General features: G+C 38.0%; 1 long non-coding RNA gene across 1 annotated transcript; it reads right to left on the bottom strand.

Moving 5' to 3' along the window:
- Positions 1 to 5,929: 5,929 nt before the first annotated feature.
- On the bottom strand, positions 5,930 to 7,200 carry LOC141281992 (uncharacterized). Its single transcript, XR_012336466.1, has 4 exons — positions 7,165 to 7,200; positions 6,944 to 7,065; positions 6,808 to 6,864; positions 5,930 to 6,592 (listed from the first exon to the last, which is right to left on the bottom strand). It is a non-coding gene; the product is annotated as an uncharacterized lncRNA (long non-coding RNA).
- Between the last annotated feature and the right edge of the window lie 1,142 nt (positions 7,201 to 8,342).

Here is an 8,342-nt window from a genome sequence, read left to right as displayed (position 1 = left end):
TACTTGTAATGATTTCCAGGTGTGTGTAATTAATTTTGTCCCTATTTAAGAGTCCTTGTGTGTGTTGTTTAGTATGGGTTCGTCTGTGTTACTATGTTGTTTCATGCCAGTCGCTGTTTCCAGTGTGTTCCAGTTCAAGTTCAGTGTAGTATGTTCTAGTTAAAGTTTAGTGTTTTTGTTTATATGTTAAGCTTAGTGTAGTTCTGTGTTTATTAGTGTTTGTTCTGTTCATTTGCCCCCTCGTCGGTTTTTGTTTCTGTTATTTAATAATTTCCTGTTTTCTGTAATAAGTGTCTGCGTTTGGGTTCATCCTCCTGCCAAAATCCTGACAATAAGAACCCGTCAAAACTGAACCCAGCGGACCGGTATGGATATTTCTGAGTCCACCCAGCGAGCCACCCAGGCCCATTTATTGTTCGGTCTCCGCCAGAAGGGGAACAACATCAAGACTTTTGCTTTTGAATTCCTTGAGGCAGCGGGGGGTTCTGGTTTCAACGAGGCAGAGTTAAAGACTGTGTTCAACGGCTGCCTTGACGAACCACTCAATCTCAGCCAGATGAGGTTGCTGAGACCCCTGGGCTTTCCGGATATGGTCAATTTTTTGATGAATCGACCGGAGCCCAGGGTCTCAGTTTAAGCCGCTGACCCAGCCCCTTTGCCTCCTGTTCCGAGGGGTCCCATCATGGGATCGATAAGGCTGGGGAGTTCGGTTCCCACCCCTCCGACCCCTTGGGGCTCGCTCACACCTGTCTCACCCACACTTATTCCTGTCCTTCCTCTTGCACTCTCTGCATCATGGCCGAAGAAGAAGAGGAGGAGAGGGTCTTTGGCTTCGCAGCCGCCTGCGCAGCCAGAGCAGCCTGCGCGCTCTTGTGCGTCTATGTGTTTTGAATCTGTCAGTCAGCGCCAGTCGATCTTTATAACTTTTTAACATAAACCAGGTCCCGAACTTTATCTCTCTTAATACTAACCTATTTAACATTTGCCTATTTTTTTTCTCTCCAAAGATAGTTTTTTTCTATCAACTCAGAGAAGGGCACTAAGGTGGAGAAAACAAACACGTCACGTCTTCATCTCAACCCAAAAGTTCTCACTTTGATTCAGGAACTTTCAGATCATGAGTGGCGTGATGTCTGAAACTCTGAATATGGACTGAAGTCAGTAAGATTTCTGATATGTAATGACGGGCCACAGTCCTACCTTGAATGCCCTCTCTTTCTCTATTATTCTTTGTCTTTTTCTCTTGTAGCTCCAGTGATGATCAAGATGATAATTTTTTTGTAAATGTTCTTTTTTGTATTGTTTCCAAAAAAAGTACACTACACAAAACAAATTTGTATACGTTTTGTTTTGTTCACTACTTTGAGGTTAATAAATAGTTCAAAAGCCCAGTTTTTCACGGGTTTTGTATTTCAGCAGAAAGAGATATTTTTAATTAAAATATAGAGCTTTGGCATCAATTACAGCCTCAAGTCTTTTTTTGACACAACAAGCTTTGGACACCTGGACTTTGTGGCATTCTTATTTGCACATCCTCTTAAGCTCGGTCAGGTTGGATAGGGGCCGCAAGTGGACAGCAATTTACAGGTCTCTCCAGAGAAGTTTAATAGGTTTTAAGTCAGGGCTCTGGCTGGTCCACAATAGGACTTTCATATTGTCCCTAAGCCTCTCCTGCGTTGCCTTAGTTGTGTGTTTGGTGTCATTGTCATGTCAAAGTCTGAGGATATCTCTGGACTTTGCTCCATTCAGATAATCTCAATCCTACCAGTTTCCCAGTCCCTTCTACTAAAAAACACCCCCAGATCATAATGCTATCACCACCATAATTCACTGTTGGGATGGTATTGGTTCCCTTGATGAGCAGTGCCTGGTTTTCTTAAGAAATAACATTTAGAATTGAGGCCAAATACAGTAGTTCAATCTTGGTTTCATCACCAGATTTTTGAAGGGCTGCAGTGATGATTGTCCTTCTGGAATTGTCTCCACTGATATTTTCTTAATGCACCATATGTCCCCCTCCCATAAAAATGAAGTCTCTCAGTGCCCATCAGCTGACACAGTACCTTGAAACTGGAGAGTCCATCATTTAATTCAATGCATTGTATTTACAACAATAGTTGTTTGTCTTTGCCTGCTTCCCTTGGTGTAAAGAACAAACCTTTTGGCGGTTTTCATACTTACTGGAACATCCTTATTTATTTTAAATATTTGTTTTTTATGATCAGAGGTGGTTTAATTTTGCATAACTATTTGGAAAAGAACTGGGATCATGTTAACATCATGCCTGCAGCTAGCTGCAATTTATCCATTGGGATAGGAAAATCTTTAATGATAATACTCTGTCAATTACAAATGAGGACTTTCATTAAAAAATAAGTGGTTTGTTGACTGGACACTGGTTTCTTGTCTGGAGTCATACCATAACATTGAATTTCTTAAACTTTTCATGCCATGGTTTCGTTTTTTTTTTTTTTTTTTTGATAAGCAAAACAACATATTAAGTCTTCTTTTCTGAAGAAAAAATCAAGTGAGTTTAGAAAAATGGCAAACAATTTACAATAAGTTTGTATTTGTTAAGATTAGCTAATGCATTATTTGATTAGGTTACGCTATTAAAGTATTTCATGCTTTAACAGTCATTCTTTTAACAGAATTTTAGTGTGTTGTTTTAAAGAGATACTGTACTTCACCCATAAATTAAAATTCTCAAAATTAAAAAATCGATAGCACTTTACAGATCAGTAATAACTGGGTAATATTAGGGTACTATATATTTATATGTAATTTCATGGTAATATTATTTTTAATATTTATTATTAAATATTATTGTATCCAGACAATTACTGTACAATAACAATGTTGTATGATGATGTAATTATGAAGGAGTAAAGTATGTGTGTGTACATGGTTACTTTTAAATGTTATAACATAATAACAGTGATCAAAGAGACTATCCAAGTCATTATAGTAGTTAGATGGTAAAATGTCAAATTTGATCTGTTACTATCTTGAAATAAATGAAGCAATTTCACAGAGAGAGATGACTGTAGGTAGGAGGTGGAGCATGTTTCTCACTCAGTGTATAAATATGAGCAAATGACAATAATGTCAATCTTCATCCTCCACCACAGGTATCTCTGACTGCCAGCAATGTATCTACACCTGCTACTTATTTGTTTTGCATCAGTCTGTAAGTATCTTTTAAGCTATGTGTTATCTTTATATTTTGTGTTTGTATATTTTGTGTTTTGTGTCTTTGCAGATAAAAGACAAACTTATGCCCTATTCGGACGGTAATTGTTTCTCTTGAGGATGTCTGTAAAAAATATATTTGCATGCTCCTCTGCGATAAAACTCATGCATTTAGATGAAGATAAATTTGCGGTGGATGTGTGAGTTTATAATTTATAACACCTGGAAATGCTCTGCACTTGTGGTTAATGACATTATCATTCACATGACCCAGATACTTGATTATATGTATATGGAATACTGTCATCTAATTGAATGTATTTTAAAATTGTATTTAGCAATTGTTGCTGCTGATAATAGTTTATTTTTTTTGTCTTTATATCAGCTCCCACTCACTGTGGAAGACCAAAAAAAAACTGTGTTTATACTTCTCATCATTTCTATTTGACTTTGCATTGCTCAAAAACTCAGGGATGTGGATTCGAATTATATTAAATTACCACACGATCTTGGTTTTTGAAAAAAGAATTCGGCTGGGAATTTTTACTGGGGTGGTCGGTAAAAACATAAATTCTCTCTCAACAAGGGTCCCAATTACCGGCCTAATAGGGCTTTAATGTGCCACAGAAAGTTTTAAAGTCACTTTACAATAAATAGTTGTAATGCAGGATAAAAAGTAAAAATGTATTGTGTACTTTATCTGATATAATTGCCATCTAAAAATCATATTACTGCAAATTGTGAACAGAAAATAGATACCAGTTTTTTTTATCAATAATTGCAACCATTTCAAGCGCAAAGTAAATAAAGACATTTTTTGGCATTAAAAATCAGCTCAAATACCAGTTATAACACATGCGCAAACATTAGTAAATCGCGTTACATGAATCCGTTAAATAATCTCAAAAATGTTTAGTCTGAAAGAGAAACTCCTAGAAATGCATATGCAATAAGATCAGAGCTTTGATGATATTGAGCTGTGTTATATAAAGTGTTATTTCTGCAGGTTGGGTGTCTGCTGATGAAGAATCATGCAATTTAACAGAATATCTTAGAGCTTATGATGGACTTTTCAAATACCTTGGCTTGTTGGAAAATAACATTTCAACGAAACACATGCCGCCTTTCACTGAAGATAATCACACAATTGAGATTTCTTTGGCGTTTTATGTGAACTTCATCAAAGATATGGTATGACTCTAGCTTAATTTACTCTTCTCATGTAGCTCATAAAAGTATGAATCTGAGAGGAGTTGTAGGTTCATCACTAAACATTTGCTTTAATCCACAGGATGAAAACGCCCAGACCATGTCAACACAAGTAACACTTAAAACTGTAACTGTTCCAAAACTCTTTTGTTACTTCACAGTTTTACTCAATTTGCAAAAAATTGCAATAAACATTATAGCAGTATAATGTTTTAACTAGAAATGAAATTCCCAAAGAAATACCAGTGCATGAAAATGCAAAAAAGTAAAAAAAAATTGATTGACAGAAATGGAAAAGAGGTTTAGTTTAGTAGTCTACCTGGCTGTTAACATGTTTTAGTGTGAAGCTAGCGTGATTTAACAAAGTTATCATGATGTAATATGAAGCTAGCATAATTTAAAATGAAGGTAACATGATTTAACATGACGTTAACATGAAGTAGGCCTAAGCAAGATTTAACATGAAGCTAGCATGATTTAGCATGAAGCTAACATGATTTAACATGAAGCTAGCACTATTTAGCATGAAGCTAGCATGATTGAAGCTAACATGAAGCTAGCATGATTGAAGCTAACATGAAGCTAGCATGATTTAACATGGAGCTAGCATGATTTAGCATGAAGCTAACTTGAAGCTAGTAAGATTTAGCATGAAGCTAGCATGATGTTGGTATGATTTAACATGAAGTTAACATGGTTTAACATAGGGCTGCACGATTAATTGAAAAATAACTGAAACCGAAATTCAGAAACTTTAACCGACCCTATTTTATCATGTCAATTATTTTCAGTTTTTAATCCTGTTAATACTTTCCCTTTAAAACATACTACCGCGTGTGAGGTTACGTGGCTCCGCCCCGTCCAGTCAGTAGCATAGAGACACATGGAGGAGAACTTAAACACTGTGTTAACTAAGAAAAACGAAGTAGGCCTAGTGGCACATGTGCGGGCCCCCGTGATAAAACTACGGAATGTGCGATCAGGTTTTTACCGCAAATTTGTCAGGAATACACAACACAGGGATCCCAAAGCAGAGATATTTATTAATTAAAGGTGACATAGAATGATTGAACGGGGTATTTATCCTTGTTCTGTGATGTGACATTTAGACAAATTTGTTTTGTTTGGGTCTATAATGCCTTAGAAGCTTGCTAAAAACCTCTCTCAGATAGCTCTATTAGGGTGGGGGATTTTTAACAAGTGGTTTTGCACCTATTTGGCTCCCCCTACTGGCTTAACTTGCAATCTCATTACTGATTGGCTGACTTTGCTGCCACTCAAAAAATGTAGCCAATTATTTTAAAGTGGAGGGGCAGTGAGATGGCTGTGATGTCATAAGCATCAGTTTTTCAGATTGGGACGTTTTCTGGTTGACATTTCTAAAAGAGGAATTTCTATGAGACTGAGATGTTTAGCATGTCTAGCACTTTTTGTATGTTCGTGAATGCGGGTAGACTACCATTATTCAACAAAGACAAGGTAAAAATGGTTTTTCATTCTCTGTCCCCTTTAATTACAATGGGTAAATGTCTCTCAGCCACCAGCAGTCTCTTTGACACCAGACGAAAACCCCGGCAATGAAGGCATGGGTAGATAGTATAGGGGGACCCCGATACGGGGCAGGGTACGTAGACCGCTCCCGTGAGCGCAGCGTCACGGGAGCCACTGGAACAGGGGGAAGGTGCAGTCTTTAAATTAACAACGTGGAGATTTAACCAGAACGTGCTGGACCACGGCAACCGATCCTCTAAGGACTCGCTAGACAGCTCAAATACAGCAAACAGTCCCGAGCTGTGGCAGAGAGAGGGAACAAAGATATTAGAATGTGTAACCTACAGGTACCCCATAAAAGGTGGTAAATGACCAGGAACAAGGCAGTGGTGAAGTTTTAACTCAAAAAATTTTTATTCAAACAAATAAGACATAAGGATGTAACGCAAATCTCCAATGCAGATACCCACAAAGAAATCAAAAGAAATAAACCAAAAAAAAACACGAAGCGACCCCCGGATGGCCATAGGTTAACTATTCGTGTGAAGATAATGTGTTAGACAAATATGCTCGCACTGCAATCCACTCACAGCAAATCACACTGCAGACCTAAAGAAAAAGACATAAGAGTGACCAAACCACCACATCATCATCCACCAGTGAAGGCAACCCCGCAGCCACCGATGGGTCAAAATGAAATCTTAGTTCTTATACGGTCGACTTAAAGAAACAACACTTCAAAAGGAAAATTAAATATCAAATAAACGGTAACCGTGCATCCCTGCAAGGGAAAACACAATCCATTACTAAATAAATAAAACAGAAAAGCCCAGATTTACATTCAACCTTCATATCAATAGTCATAAAACAATTAAAACTTTATAAACCCTTTAAAAATAATAAAATAAACAATACCCCTACCATCCTTTATCTTGTTTTAGTGATACTCAGGCAACCAGCAAGTCCTTAATACTAAAAACAACAAACAAGGTATAAATGAAATACAATAAAATACATGTGGTTCATTTTATTCAACCAATAAAATCACTACCTGCCAAACGATGCCTCATATGTTTGACACTAATATCACTAGTGTTTGATATACAACTGCAGACAAACGATCTTTACTCCTGCTGGTCTATTGCCATTACACAATACATCACACTGTGTTTTCTATTCAAATCACCACACAGAAAGCGTACGAGAGACAGAAAAGCATTATTTAAAATGACTTGATGACTTATAATTGCCCATATAAAATCAATGCCATACCTTAGCTTTGTCTTAGCTACCTTTCGTAGATTAGCGGAAGGACCAAAGGAGGAAGTGAAAGAACGAATCATACCACTTCCTTTTATAGCACTAAGGCTGATGGGATTTGTAGTTCCCAAAACACACCCGTTACAAATGTTTCAGCAGGATAGACGCTGGACAGCGCTTACAGTACTGGACAGCGTGTAGATATAATCCAGAATAGCGAAGTCAACTCAGCTGTGTAACAGCAGTAGAGCAGGAGGACTGAGACTTGTGAAATTCCAGTAATCCAACAGCGAAACTGAGTCTCCAAAACACAGGCATCCAGAGAGTAGAATAGGGAATTCTATAAGGGGAAGGGCAGCAGAAGGCACAAAATATAAATAGCAAAAACTCACAGATAACACGACAAGACTAGAACTAGCAGAGTTAGCGGCATGAACATGAAAAACGAACTTGCAAAGACACACTAAACACACAGGGAATATACTGAACCGATTGGGCAACAAACGAGCAACAGCTGTGAAAGACGCAGGTGAGGAAGATCACATTAATGACACCCATGAAGAGAGACGCGCACACGTGAAGCTGTCAAAACAAACACAAAAACAAAGAGAAACCAAAATAGCAATCAATCAAACTAGAGTCATGACAAAATTTGCATGAGGCTTTTGTCGGTTTTATGTCACCGTGCGCTCAGTTGAATCTACCGATGAGTCTACACAGCCTGGGAAAGTCAACACATAACTCAGAACCGCAAGAAGACGCGGGCAAGTAGGTTTAATTAGACATTGCAGAGATGAGAGAGAGAGAACGGGAGAACTTATAGCCTACATTAAGACCAGAAACATTATAGATGAGAGTAAAGGTCTCATGCTGAGTTTACACCAACCGCGTTTCAGGTGTCAAAATCGAGTCTACCGCGCGTGGTTTGCCACTTGAACAATTTGGATGCATTCGCGCATGTAGAGCGGAGTAGACGCGCGGCAAAAGCAAGCATTTGACGTGCGTCAGAGGCAAACTCCACTTCTTGTGGGAGGGGCAAGTGCTATGCGGTTGTCTGTTTGCAAGATGACTTATGTTGATTTTGCATTTATCAAGAGAGTTACCAGTTTGTATTTGATAACCTTACTATAGGGTTAAATAAACAGTGCGGGTCGATAAATGTCACATGACTCAAAGGTGAAGTGTGTATT

This window comes from Paramisgurnus dabryanus, chromosome 3 (genome assembly GCF_030506205.2).
Source record: "Paramisgurnus dabryanus chromosome 3, PD_genome_1.1, whole genome shotgun sequence".
In the NCBI taxonomy this organism is placed as follows: Eukaryota; Metazoa; Chordata; class Actinopteri; order Cypriniformes; family Cobitidae; genus Paramisgurnus; species Paramisgurnus dabryanus.
This window is presented reverse-complemented; position numbering and strand designations above follow the sequence as displayed.